Source organism: Oryctolagus cuniculus, chromosome 5, assembly GCF_964237555.1.
Source record: "Oryctolagus cuniculus chromosome 5, mOryCun1.1, whole genome shotgun sequence".
NCBI lineage: Eukaryota > Metazoa > Chordata > Mammalia > Lagomorpha > Leporidae > Oryctolagus > Oryctolagus cuniculus.
Genome location: NC_091436.1, coordinates 92376763 through 92391337, shown reverse-complemented (window position 1 = coordinate 92391337; position 14575 = coordinate 92376763).

Genomic DNA, 14575 nt, shown 5'->3' with positions numbered 1-14575 from the left:
AACACAGAAAGTAGATAACCAATATATAAATTCTTATGCCTCGAAATATCATGGGGACATGATGAAAGAAAGTCAACTTGAAGGGGTTCCCTTTGGCTGGCAGTAATTGGAATAAGAAAATCCATTATGATAGTAATGAATTATAATCTATGAATAAAATAAGAATCCATAGCCCATGCTGATATGTTAATCAGTGAATACATAAATGAGGGATTAGGAAAAGCTATTTATTACAATAGCATTCTAAATAATACACGTGGAAAGAATGATATTTGGCAAAAACACCATAATAATAATTGCTTTAAAATCACAAATTGTTGGCTGGTGCCGCGGCTCACTTGGCTAATCCTCTGCCTGTGGCACCGGTACCCCGGGTTCTAGTCCCGGTTGGGGTGCCAGATTCTGTCCTGGTTGCTCCTCTTCCAGTCCAGCTCTTTGCTGTGGTCTGGGAAGGCAGTGGAGGATGGCCCAAGTGCTTGGGCCCTGCACCCACATGGGAGGCCAGGAGGAAGCACCTGGCTCCTGACTTTGGATCGGTGCAGCACGCCGGCCATAGTGGCCATTTGGGGAGTGAACCAACGGAAGAAAGACCTTTCTCTGTTTCTCTCTCTCCCTCTCTGCCTGTCCAAAAAAAAAAAAAAAAAAAAAAAAAAAATCACAAATTGTCAATGGATGCTAAAATTAGCACACGAAAATATTTACAAAGTCTCAAAGTGTTTTCTCACAAGATACTAACTAGTTACATGGAGAAAAATAGTGCCTTAACCTGGTAGACACTATGTTAACTAAGTGATTAAATTAACCTCAACAATGAAGGGACAAATTAACACTGTGTGCCTTCTAGTAAATACCATGAAGAGGATGTGACATCATTTCTGTTATTCTTGACAAGAAAACAATTACAGGTATTTTGTACAGGGGTTAAGATGCCACTTTGTGCACCTGGATCCCATATCCAGATGCCTGTGTTCTAGTCCTGGCTCTGCTTCTGATTCCAGCTTCCTGTTACTGTGCACTCTGGGAGGCACCAGGTGAGGGCTCAAGTCCCTGCCACCCATGTGAGAAGCTCAGGATGACTTTGGAGTTGGTGCCTTCAGCCTGACGCAGCTCCAACTGTTGTAGGCATTTGGGAGTGAACTAGCAGATGCAAGATCTGTCTCCCTGCCTTTCAAATAAATAAATAAAAATGCATTACATGAATTTAATCATGAGGAAACATCAAACAAACCCTAATGGAGGGATAGCCTACATGATAATAGGTCTGTACTCTTCAAAAGGGTCAAAGTCTTGGAAGACAAATAAAGAAATCATCCCAGTGAGAGTTCTAGAAAATTATCACACATCATAAACACCTGGGAGGGGTTGTTGAGGAAACACAGACTGCTATCTGTCCCCACCCAGAGTTTCTGGTTTATTCCTGTGGGATGGGGCTTGAAAGTCTTCATTCCTAACAAGATCATATGCCTTGGTGGTCTAGGTGCCATGCTTTGAGGACCAGTGCTTTAGAAAGGGAAAGCTATGGCCCATCAGCCAAATTCAGCCAACAGCTCATTTTTCTAAATACAGAGCTCCTCCTTATCCACAGGGAACGTCTTCCTAGGTCCCCAATGGGTGCCTGAAACCATAGATAGTAACTAAACCCTATATAGACTATTTTCCCCTATACATGCATGCCTATGATAGTCTAGTTTTTAAACTGGGCACAGTAAGATATTAACAATAGTGACCAAAAATAAAATAGAATAATTATGACAACACACTCTGATAAAAGTTATGTGAGTGGGGTCTCTCTCAAAATATGTTATTGTACTGTACTTACCCTTCTTGTGATGATACAAAATGAAACTTAAAGGAAACATTTAAAACTTTTTTTACTTATTTATTTTCATTTTATTCAAAAGGTAGGGGATGGGGCAGTGGGGGCAGGGAGAGAGAGAGAGAGAGAGAGAGAGAGAATCTTGCATCTGCTGGTTCAATTCCAAATGCCCAAAACATCTAGGGCTGGTGTAGGACAAAGCTAGGAGTCAAGAACTCAGTATGTCTCCCAATGGAGGTGGCAGGGACTCAGGTACTTGAGTCATCACCTGCTGCCTTCCAGGGTACACATTAACAGGAAGCTGGATCAGAAGTGAGATTGCCAGGATTTGAACCCGGAACTCTGAGAGGGGATGCAGGCCTCCTAAGTGATGACTTAACTGTTGTACCAAATACCCATCCCAGATGAAGCACTTCATGGCTTCTCTTTGACATAAACAAATTGCCAGCATTACCACTGTTGTCTTTTTAGGGCTATTATTGATTAAAAGCAAAGCTTGCTTGAACACATGCACTGTGAATTCTGTGACATATCATTCTGTGATAACCAAGATGGCTACTAAGTTGTTAACTGGCAGGTAGCATCAGAGTAGATCCACTGAACTAGGGAATGATCCCCATCACAGATGGGGCAGAGTAGACAGCATGAGTTTTCTTCATGCTACTAAGAATGGCATGCGATTTGAATCAGATGAGCTGTTCATTTCTGGAGTCTAAATTATTCAGTTTTAGAATTTCTAATTTAATATTTTTTGACCATGGTAGGCTGTGAATAACACGCTTTGGAGAGGGAAAGTGAAGCTGCGGATAAGGAGGGGCCCCTGTGGAGAGATACTGCACAGTGATACTGCTGTTTAAGTACCCTGCTGCAGCCTGATTGAGTAGTTCCCATTGAAAGTATCTAGCTCGCAGAACATAGATATTTATCATCCAGCCCTTTTCTGCACAACAAGTTTGGCGAACTCCAGATCTACAATCGAGATTAACTATGCAACTAAATGTATGTGTGATGCTGTCTTGACTTGGAACCAAGGTAAGAAAAAGGATGTTAGTGGGGCTGGTGCCATGGCGCACTAGGTTAATCCTCTGCCTGCAGCACCGGCATCCCATATGGGTGCTGGTTCTAGTCCCGGTTGCTCCTCTTCCAGGTCAGCTCTCTCCTGTGGCCTGGGAAAGCAACAAAAGATGGCCCAAGTTCTTGGGCCCCTGTACCCACATGGGAGACCAGGAGGAAGCACCTGGCTCTTGGCTTCGGATTGGTGCAGCTCTAGCCATTGTGGCCATTTGGGGAGTAAACCAATGGAAGGAAGACCTTTCTCTCTGTCTCTCTCTCTCTCACTCTCACTGTCTGTAACTCTACCTGTCAAATAAATAAATAAAATCTTTAAATAAAAATAAAAAGGATATTAATAGAAAAATTAGCAAAACTTGGATGAAGTCTATAGACTACATAACAAAGTTTATCAATACTAACTTTCTGGTTTTGATCATTATACTGTAAGTATATATATAAAATGCTAACATTTCAAGAGTTTGGATGGAAGATGTATGGAAATTTTTTGTACTATTTTTGTAATTTCATTCAAGTCTTTAGTTTTTTTTGAAATAAAACATTTAAAAAGCCTAAAAGAGAAAAAAATCATTTCTTATACTTCGTAGGGTTAATGTTACTTAAATGATCTAGTTGAAAATGTCCTAACAGAGAGTACTTGCACTGTGAGTATTTAGGGAGGTTACTCCAATCTGAATTGCTTTGTGAATGATGAAGGAAAGTTCATTAATCCCTTATATTACACAAGCTTCAACCTTCAGGTCAGAAACTGATTTCAGTTTTCATCCTGAAGGAATAAAGCCTAAAAGGCATTCTCCCTGAGCTTAGAGAGGGGGAAAAACAAACACACACACAAACATTGACCTCTTGGCCTCTCAATTTCAGCTCCTTGTCAGGAGATACAGCTTGTCAGGAGCTTGTATAGGCAAAACCGTACTTGACTGGCTCATAATAAACATTCTCTTTATTGATTGTTCCATCATGGTGCTTGCTTTTGTCCTACTGAAATCCCCAGATTGCCGCTTGGTGCCCTGGTGTGGCTTGGAGAGTCCCGGTTTGGGATGCACACCTGAGTCACATGAAGATTCAGGCGTGGGAAAGGGTTTCACCACCATGTCATCCATGCTCTTGCATTCCTCTCCCACTACATTCCCTACCCCCTGTAGACAAAGGGAAAAAAGGGATTCATTAATTTCTTTTTTTCTCCTACCCTAAGCCTTGTCAAATTAGCACAGGTTCTTTCTGAGACAAAACAGTTCGGTGATTTTTCCAAATTGAGCAAATAACTTCAGCAAGTCTAATCTCACATGCAAATTAAAAAATAACATTGCTTTTAAAAAGAAGCAGAGCTATGTGAAATTTTGTCTTCTCTACGTAATCCCCCTCTCTCTCACCCTGACATCCAACATGCTCCATTTATTCATGGAGAGCCATGATTCAGTGCATGTGTCCACTGTATAATCCTCCCTCCTTCCTTTCAGCTTGCAGTTAATTTCTCCAGTGTTGTCTCAGGTCTGGGACTGGATCGTCCTAAACCCTGAGTTCTCTACAGTGAAAAGGGAACAGCCCCTTCGGTGATGCCTAGCTCTTCCTTGAGGGACTCAGACAACTCCTGCCTTCTGATCAGGCTCTGTTGGTGCCCTGAGCCCAAGTTTCTTCCCTCCTGAGATTTTATGAGCAGTGCTAGGAAAGAAGTGGGCAGAATTCACACCTATGTCAGTCTTAGATCACAGCGATAAGTTGGGTACCTTGGAAAACTCTCTCCAGGGAGAGACTCTAGGGCATATTCCATCCACTGCATGGATGTTGATGATTGATGCAGAGCCCTCTTTGCACACTTCAGTGCAAACTCCTCTTACTACTAACGCTAATATGAAGTAGGCATTTTGTCCCCACTTTCCAGCTGAGAAAACTAAAAGCCTAGGGATAAATGATTTGTACAGGACAGTACAACTTATTCTGGTTTAGTTTATTTTTGCTTAATTTATTTGGCAGTGATTATAAGTAACATGGCAGAGACTGTTGGGGAAACCAAACAAGGTTTCAGACCTTTATATTCTCAATGTAGTGACAGAACCATCATTTTGGTCATTTTTTTCTTTTTTTCCTTTTTAAGATTTATTTTGCCTATTTGTAATGCAGAATTGAGAGAGAGAGAGAGAGAGAGAGAGAGAGAGAGAGAGATTGAGAGAGAGGTCCTTCATCTGCTTGTTCACTCGCTACATGGACACACTGTGGGCTGGGCTAGCTAAAAGCTATGAGCCTGGAACTCCACACATTGGGCTCCAGGGAGCCAAAAAATTTGGGCCATCTTCTGTCTTTTTCTCAGGCAAATTAGTAGGGAGCTGGATCAAAAGTGGAGCAGCTGGGATTCACACCGGAGCTCATATGGGATGCTGGCATTGCAGGTGGAGGCTTAACCCACTGCGCCATGATGCCAGACCCTTAGTCATCTTTTCCAATTCCCTTTTCCTTACAAAGCAAAGCTTATGATAACACACACAAACACTGCATTACCCTACTCATAGGTGATACCAAAAGCATCTTCTCCAGTCTACAAAGATTTGGGAAATGTCTAGCTTTCTTGAGTCTGAGCAGCTCCTTCTTCCACACTTCACACTTTGTTCCATCCCAATGTCACTCGTCTAAGGGTCTCTGGGAGAAAAACTGTGTTGTGTTGTGGTCAAGGGAATAGGCTTTGATGGAGAGGAGTAGAGATGACCTTTCATCCAGGGAGTGGGTGTTCTGTTTGGAAAGAGTGGGCTGGGTGTCTGCTCCCTGTCACCTTTGGCCTTGAAGCCATCAGGGAAACCAAATAGTTGTAACCTCTTCTATACTGAATTGAGGGCATCTCCACATTTCGCAAGGGGGTACTGTGTGCATTTCAAAATAATTTTCTCAACAAAACTAAATTGCTCCATTTGTTTTAATTGAAAAAAACTCAATATATTAATTGAGAATATTGCTGTGTTACAATGGCAAGGTAGTTATGAAAGAAAATACAAGGACACTTCAAAAAGTTTGTGAAAAAATGGAATTACAAGGTAAGTTCTTATGGGTACAAATTGTTTTTCTGGAAATCTATATGTAGATTTTGGTAATATACATTTTTTTGGTGAACCTTTGAAGACCCTTTTATGAGAATTTTAAAGTATTGTATACTGAAGTATGTTTGGGTGAAATGATACATTAGTTTTAACATACTGTAGTAATAATAGCAACCACATAAATAAAGGAAGTTGGCAAAATTTTTATGATCACTGAATCAGGGTGATAGATAAATGGGGGTTAATTATATATACGTGTATATATATATATATATATATCTTTGTGTATATACTTAACATTTTTCATAAATAAAATGTTAAAAGAAAATGAGAATGGGTGATCCTTTAGGAAGATGGGTAGAGGGCCTGGTGCTGTGGCATAGCAGGTTAGCTTCTATCTGTACTGCCAGCATCCCATATGGACACTGGTTCTGGTCCCAGCTGCTCCACTTCCAATCCAGCTCCCTGCTAGTGTGTTTGAGAATGCAGTAGAAGATGGCCCAAGTGCTTGGGCCCCTGCACCCATGTGGGAGACCCGCAAGAAGCTCCTGGCTTCAGTCTGACCCAGCACAGGCCATTTGTGGCCATTTGGGGAATGAACCAGCAGATTGAAGATATCTCTCTCTCATTCTGTCTCTCCCTCTCTCTGTGCATCTTTGCCTTTCAAGGAAATAAATAAATATTTTTAAGAAAAAAGATGAGTAGGGGCTGGCACTGTGGCATACACAGCAGGTAAAGCTGCACCTACACATCCCATATGGGCACTGGTTGGAGACCCGCTTTCTCCACTTCTAATCCAGCTCTCTGCTATTGCATGAGAAAGCAGTAGAAGATGGCCCAAGTGCTTGGGTTCCTGCACCAGAGTGGATGGAAGCTATCTCTCTCTCTGCGCCTCTATCTCTGCCTCTGCCTTTAAAATAAATAAATAAATCTTTTTTATTTTTTATTTTTGACAGGCAGAATGGACAATGAGAGAGAGAGACAGAGAGAAAGGTCTTCCTTTTCCATTGGTTCACCCCCCAATGGCTGCTGCAGCCGGTGTGCTGTGGCCGGCGTACCGCGCTGATCCGAAGGCAGGAGCCAGGTGCTTCTCCTGGTCTCCCATGCGGGTGCAGGGCCCAAGCACTTGGGTCATCCTCCACTGCACTCCCGGGCCACAGCAGAGAGCTGGACTGGAAGAGGGACAACCAGGACAGAATCCGGCGCCCCAATCGGGACTAGAACCCAGTGGGCCGGCGCCGCAGGTGGAGGATTAGCCTAGTGAGCCATGGCGCCGGCCAATAAATAAATCTTTAAAAAGAAAATAAAAGAAAAAAAGATGAGTAGAGAAGGCAAAAGTATCATTTGCGAGGTTCTGTGGCTTAATTTCTTAAATTTCTTTTATACTTTATGAAATATAAGTAAGAGCTTAGGTAGGTTACCTAAAATCTCTGGGTCTGTTTTATTCATCACTTGTTTTGAAGTCACTTATATTTTTAGGAAGTGGTAAAAGTGTTATTAAAGTCACTTGTATTTTTAGAGAGTAATAAAAATATCATGAAATACATGAACAATGAATAGGAGTAAAACAGATTGGAACTCTGTTGAGTCCTTGCCTTCTTGCTCAGAGCAGAAATCCAACAGTATCATTTAAGCATTAAATAAGAAACTGAATTTTAGGTAAAAAAAAAAAAAACTACAAATAAGTTAAAGTAACATTTTGGTATTATTATAAACAATATAATGAATATAATATATATGAGGTATTGTGAAACATTACACTATAATACACTGTACTATTGGACATAGCAACTATTTTTCTCAAAGTTTATTAAAATAATTCATCCCAAATAAACAGATGTGGTACTGGGAACTGACCACAACCATGCTGTTGACCTGTCCGTGTGTGGTTGAGAGAACAGCAGTTGCCCATGTGACCCTCCGCCTTCTGTCAGGTGTATTAGGTCAGGCAGCTTGGGCTATGCTGTGCTAACAGATTTCACTTGCTTAATCAAGTTGTCCTTTATGTCTTTCATGTCACAAGATCTTGTGAAACAGACGTATAAACACATAGGTCTTAGGTTGCTACAGTAAAGGAGGCAAAAGCTGGAGGGTCATTTGGCCCAGAAATGGAATGTATCCCTTTTACACCTTTGCTCGCTGTCTAGAACTCGTTAGGAGGCGAGGAAGCGTCATGGCCATTTTGTGAGTAGTGAGAGTCTCTGGCACTGGTAGGCCTATGGCAAATATAGGCCCAATGCAGGTCTGAATGTGTTCTGACTCCTGTCCAGGAAAAAAAAAAAAAAAACAACTTAGGAAAGAATTTTTTTTTTCTGAATTTTCTGTAGCAGTCCATGGAGAGCATTGTTGGGAGTAAGGACATAGCCTGCAGATAAAGGAACAGCACAGAAATAAGTAAGTTCTGAGGCTGGTGCTGTGGCTTAGCCAGTAAAGCCACCTCCTGCAGTGCTGGCATCCCATATGGGCGCCGGTTCGAGTCCCGGCTGCTCTACTTCTGATTCAGCTCTCTGCTATGGTCTGGGGTAGCAGTAGAAGATGGCCCAAAGCCTTGGGCTCCTGCATCCGTGTGGGAGACCTGGAGGAAGCTCCTAGCTCCTGGCTTTGGATTGGCGCAGCTCTGGCCGTTGTGGCCTATTGGGGAGTGAACCAGTGGATGGAAGACCTCTCTCTCATTCTCTCTCTCTCTCTCTCTCTCTCTCTCTCTCTCTCCCTCTCTCTCTCTCCTTCTCTCTCTGTGTAATTCTGACTGAGTTCCATACTTGAGGTGATAGTTGCAACTAAATGCTGAATCTAGTGCAGATACCTCTCTTGCTTCATTATGGATTAGATACTGTTCCGAAAATAACAAAAGATAAACTAAATTAAAAGCGAAGAGTGTGGGCTACAAGGAAGTAGAAATTTAAGCCTGGAGCTGTAGATGTGTTCAGACTTTTTTTCCTGTAGAAGTTGTTGTGTTTATGGCAACAAACTACTTTGCTAATTCTTTTATGCTTTTACCTATAGCAACATGTATTGAACGTTCTTCCCTTCCTCCATGTCATATAAATGTATACTGAGAAAATATAGGTGTAATTAAGCATGTATGAACAGATAGAAAATGCAGGTAAACATGTGTTTTCTTTTTTTTTACAATAAACACTTTAATTCAATTAGAACTTTAGAGTATGATACGAGGTAAGCACTTACATTTTCATTTCAAATATCATTTACTGGAAAACTCATCTTTTTGTCATTGATTTCAAGTGCCACTCCCTATATAAGTGTGTGCAATGATTTTGGAACATTTCTTTTGGCCTATTGGTCTGTCTGGATGTATCTTTGCCATTACCTCCTGGTTGTAGGTTGTTTTGGATTTCACTGGATTCAGACTTACCTGGGTTTGAATCCAGGCCATGTCACTTATAGACATATGCCCACAAATAAGTGAATTAAGCATCTTTGAACTTCAACTGACACATTCGAAGAGTGATAACAGAATTGCTTTGAAGGTCAGAGGAAATACACATAAAGTATTTACTAAGATATGCAAATACTTTCTGTTCTTTTGTACACAGGAGAACTTCAAATAAATCTTCCACTGCTACCAACCTTTGAGTGATGGTGAAAACATGAGATATATATAAAGGACAGGAAGAAGATGAAACCCAAAGAGAGAGCTTAGATACTTAAATTTAGAAGATTGGATGGAGAAAGAGGAAAGAACAAACTGGAAGGGGAAAAAGAAGTGGTAGACTACAGGAGAGTAAGAGATTAGTGAATGGTGTCTAGGACTTTACATCAGTCCAGAAAGGTGAGTACTGAGGAAGCTAGTGTTTAGAATGTCACCTTTTACTTCCTTTTAGATAGTAATTTCAGGTGTTCGTCTGGGCAGGAGCCAATGTTAACAATGATGTCATCATTGTTAACTCCATTTGTGTATTCTTATTGACCTGCTTCTTTTAACTGAACTCAAGTGCATCTCAACTGCTTCTGAGAAGCCAATGTCAGTCCAAGGTCAGGTGTTGAGGTCAGTTCAACCTCAGCCACAGCCAATTTGAGTCTTCTTGTCTTCTTTAGCTAGGGCATTTTAGCATCCTTTGGTTTGAGTAAACTACCTACACATTTATTTTAAAAAACTGTATTATTGTAATTACAACCATGCAAATGCTGCATTCTCTATGAAATGCTTTAAATTATTTCATGTATTAGTACCACTGATCTAGCTCAACCAATTCTTGAGGAGACAGATTTTCCATCACTTCACCATTTTTGCCAGGATAGTTCTTGATTTTCTTATCTCTGTTGAACACTTTATATATCACTATAAAGAAAGAGACCCTCTCTAGAGCAATTCCAATAGTCAACCTTCTGAAGTTTCACAATCCTACAGTTGTTGGATGATAACTGACTCGTGTTCGTTAACACTTTCTGGGCTAACTACACTGATGGAGGGACATCTTCCACCATGGCTGGGTTTTTGCTTTATAGAACAACATTTTAGAAAAAAAAAGTGTTTTGGGGTGTTGTGCAGTGTGGGACATATTCTTCAAGAGTGTCACTGGGATAAGTGTAGGAGAATTTTTCCATGTTGAAGAGATTTCTAGGGTCACCAATTAAACATTTAAAGATCTCATCTCTAAGTCAGGGCTTGTGTCATCTTCACCTTTGAAATAGTTTCTTGTGGCCGGCGCTGTGGCTCACTAGGCTAATCCTCCACCTGCGGCGCCGGCACCCCAGGTTCTAGTCCCGATTGGGGCGCCGGATTCTGTCCTGGTTGTCCCTCTTCCAGTCCAGCTCTCTGCTGTGGCCAGGGAGTGCAGTGGAGGATGGCCCAAGTGCTTGGGCCCTGTACCTGCATGGGAGACCAGGAGAAGCACCTGGCTCCTGCCTTCGGATCAGCTCAGCATGCTGGCCGTAGTGGCCATTTGGGGGGTGAACCAATGGAGAAGGAAGACCTTTCTCTCTGTCTCTCTCTCTCTCTCTCACGGTCTAACTCTGCCTGTCAAAAAAAAAAAAAAAAAAAAAAAAAGTAGGCTGGCCCCGCGGCTCACTAGGCTAATCCTCCGCCTAGCGGTGCCAGCACACCGGGTTCTAGTCCCGGTCGGGGCGCCGGATTCTGTCCCAGTTGCCCCTCTTCCAGGCCAGCTCTCTGCTGTGGCCAGGGAGTGCAGTGGAGGATGGCCCAAGTGCTTGGGCCCTGCACCCCATGGGAGACCAGGAGAAGTACCTGGCTCCTGCCATCGGATCAGCGCGGTGCGCAGGCCGCAGCGTGCCGGCTGCGGCGGCCATTGGAGGGTGAACCAACGGCAAAGGAAGACCTTTCTCTCTGTCTCTCTCTCTCACTGTCCACTCTGCCTGTCAAAAAAAAAAAGTATTAAATCTATTTAAAAATAGTTTCTTGTAAGCTCTTCTGGCTAAGCAAGTTGCGGAGACTCATAGTTATGCTTAACTGGCATATTGTACCTCACGAGATTTTGTGGAGTTCAGTTGTTCAGTTTGAAAATCACCATAGTAGATAACACGCACCTTCTTATTCCAATATTTAATTATTTTAAGCAAAAGAAAAAAACCTCTGAATTGATTAACCCTCACAGAATTGTAGAGAAAGAAAGTGAGCCAATGGACTGGCATGGTATAGTACCTCATTATACCTCATGCAGGTCATCATCACCTCTCATCAGGACCACTGCTATGACTCCTCTAACTCAATAAAGCAAAGCTGACTTCCTAACAGCACACTTACTGTTCTCATGACCTGAGCCTAAGAGCTCTTCCAACTTTATTCATATTATTGCTTGCTGTGTATCGGTTGCCTCTGCTTTTGCTGACTCATCTGCAATGTTATTTCCCTGTATTCAAGGTCCTATTCTAACAGCAGTTCTTTCACAAAGCCCTGCTTGATTCTCTAAGCTAAAGAAATCTCCAGTGCCCAGTGCTGTGGCATAGCAGGTTAAGCTTCCACCTGTAGCACCAGCATCCCGTATGGGTGCTGGTTTGAGTCTGGTTGCTCCACTTCCAATCCAATTCCCTGCTGATGGCCTGGGAAAAGCAGTGGAAGATGGCCTGCGTGCTTGAGCCCCTGCACCAGCATGGGAAACCCAGAAGAAGCTGCTGGCTCCTGGCTTCCAAATGGCCCAGCTCTGGCTGTTGCAGCCATTCTGGGAGTGAACCAGCAGGTGGAAGACCTCTCTCTCTCTCTCTTTGTCTCTCTCTCATCCTCTCTCTCTCTCTCTCATTCTCTCTGTAACTTTGTCTCTCAAATAAATAAATCTTAGAAAAAAATCAGTTGTTTTTAAAAAAGAAATCTCCGTGGTTAATTTTGAATTTTTTCATACCACAGTCACCTAAACGCTGTTAAAAATGTAATGTGAACTCCCAGAACCTATCTTAGGAGACTCTACTAGACTTAGATCTAGAGTATAGTCTGGGACTTCTTATTTTGACCTACATTTTAGTCAACAAAGGTACAGTATTTCGGGACCACATTTTCATATTCTTTAAGGAAGATATTTCTTTTTACTTCTATTATACATCATATGGATTGCAGAGTGATCTCTGGAACAACTTTTCTGTAAGTATATCTGTTGTAGCTTACACATATTTCCAATGACTGTGCACTAGGGTTTTTAAATGAGAAAGGATACCTATGTTGGTCAGCAAATAACACTCAGAGTAGGAAGTAGAATTAGCTATCCATTTCCCTGTCCTACCATGCGTAGATGCAGGGAAAGATCTTCACAAGGTCCATAATGCTTCTCTGTGGGAATGAGAGACATTGGTGACCACTCTGGAGCCACACATTTGGTGATGGCTTTATCTGAACCAGGAGGAAAACTAACCATAGTGCCAGTAGAACAGGGAGAGGTCTTAAGATTGGGTGAACCAGTCCAGAAATTATCCTACAACATGATAGCATGATGTTTTGGGCCTTCAAGGCTAAGATTTCATTTAAAAAATTTTAAAAATTGTATTTATTTCAGAGAGAGAGAGAGAGAGAGAGAGAGAGAGGAGAGCCAGCTCCCATCTGCTGGTTCACTCCCCAAATGGCCAGGGTTGGGCTGTATCAAAGCTGTGAGCCTGGAACTCAATCCAGGTCTCTCATATGGGTGCCAGGGAACCATCACCACTCCTTCTGTCTGAATTAGCAGGAAGCTGGAGTCAGAATCTGGAGCTAGAAATCAAACTGAGATACTCTGATACGCGTTGCATACCTCTTTAACCCATATGCAAACCACTAGTTTCAATGCCTGCCCCGGAGTTAAGACTTCTGGGGATGCGATTTGTGTATGCTTGATATTAGTCTCCAGACAGTGTTCAACACATTTGTGCTGAATAAAAAAGACAAATGCTACTTTGATCTGGGAAAACAAGTACATGAATACTCTGAAATTGATTATTTTGATTAACTGCCTTATCCTTACCTGTACTCTATTCTTTTATTTATGGAAAATTGTGATGCTTGCCCATTTTAATTGTTGTTAAACAAAATATTTTAAGCCTCTTGGAAATAGGTATTATTATATAAACATTTTGCACTGTTTTTTAATTTATTTTATTTTTTATTTTTTGACAGGCAGAGTTAGACAGTGAGAGAGAGAGAGAGAAACAGAGAGAAAGGTCTTCCTTTTTCCATTGGTTCACCCCCCAAGTGGGGGAATTAAGGACCCTGGCAGATTATGTAACATAATTTTAAAAGATGTTTCTGTCAAGTCTTGGTTTGACAGTTTTTGTCTATGGAGTTAATGTTTATTTCCCAGGAGAGTTGAGGATAAACTAAAACAATGTATGGAATGTATGGGACTCAGCATGTTATTACTTGACAGAGACAAATTCAGGTACACTGAAATGTTGAAATTGCTAGCAGAACTAATGAAAAGGCATTTTAAAATTTGGCCATTGACACAGGAAATTAACATTTCAAATTTTCATGAATATATGTAGCATGCAAATTCTCATACAATTGTATTCTGAAGAGCATTATAAAATGGTAATAATTTTTATTATCTTATGCCACCTGGTGTTTTGACCAAGTTACTACAACTCATAATAGTGGCTTTTTAATAAAAATAACCATGGCTAGTATTTGTTACACTTTTTTTCTTATTCCAGACATATGTAAACCTCTTACATGTGCACCTTGCTAATTAAGTAATTCAACGAATATTTACTGAGCAGGTGTTGTATACCTGTAACTTTTTCTGTGGTATGTAATTTTATCATCATGACACCCCTCTAGTTAAGTTTTGGGGCATTCCCATGAGACTCAGAGGAGTTAAATGATAGACCCACGGCCACATAGCCAGAGATAGATGAATTAGCATTAAGTCAATGAATTCTCTCACTGCCTCTATAGTACATAAAAATACACCCTAATTGGAGCTGCTGCTGTGGCATAGTGGGTGTAAGCTGCTCCCTGCAGTGCCATCATCCCATATGGGCACGGGTTTGAGCTGCAGCTGCTCCACTTCTGACGCAGCTCTCTGCTGTTGCCTGGTAAAGTACTAAGATGGCCCAGGTCCTTGGGCCCTTGCACCCGTGTGGGAGACCTGGAGGAAGCTCCTGGTTCCTGGCTTTGGATTGGTGCAACTCTGGCCATTGCAGCCAACTGGGGAGTGAATCAGCAGATAGAATACTTCTCTCTCTCTCTCTCACTCGCTCTCTCGCTCTCTCTGCCTCTCTTTCT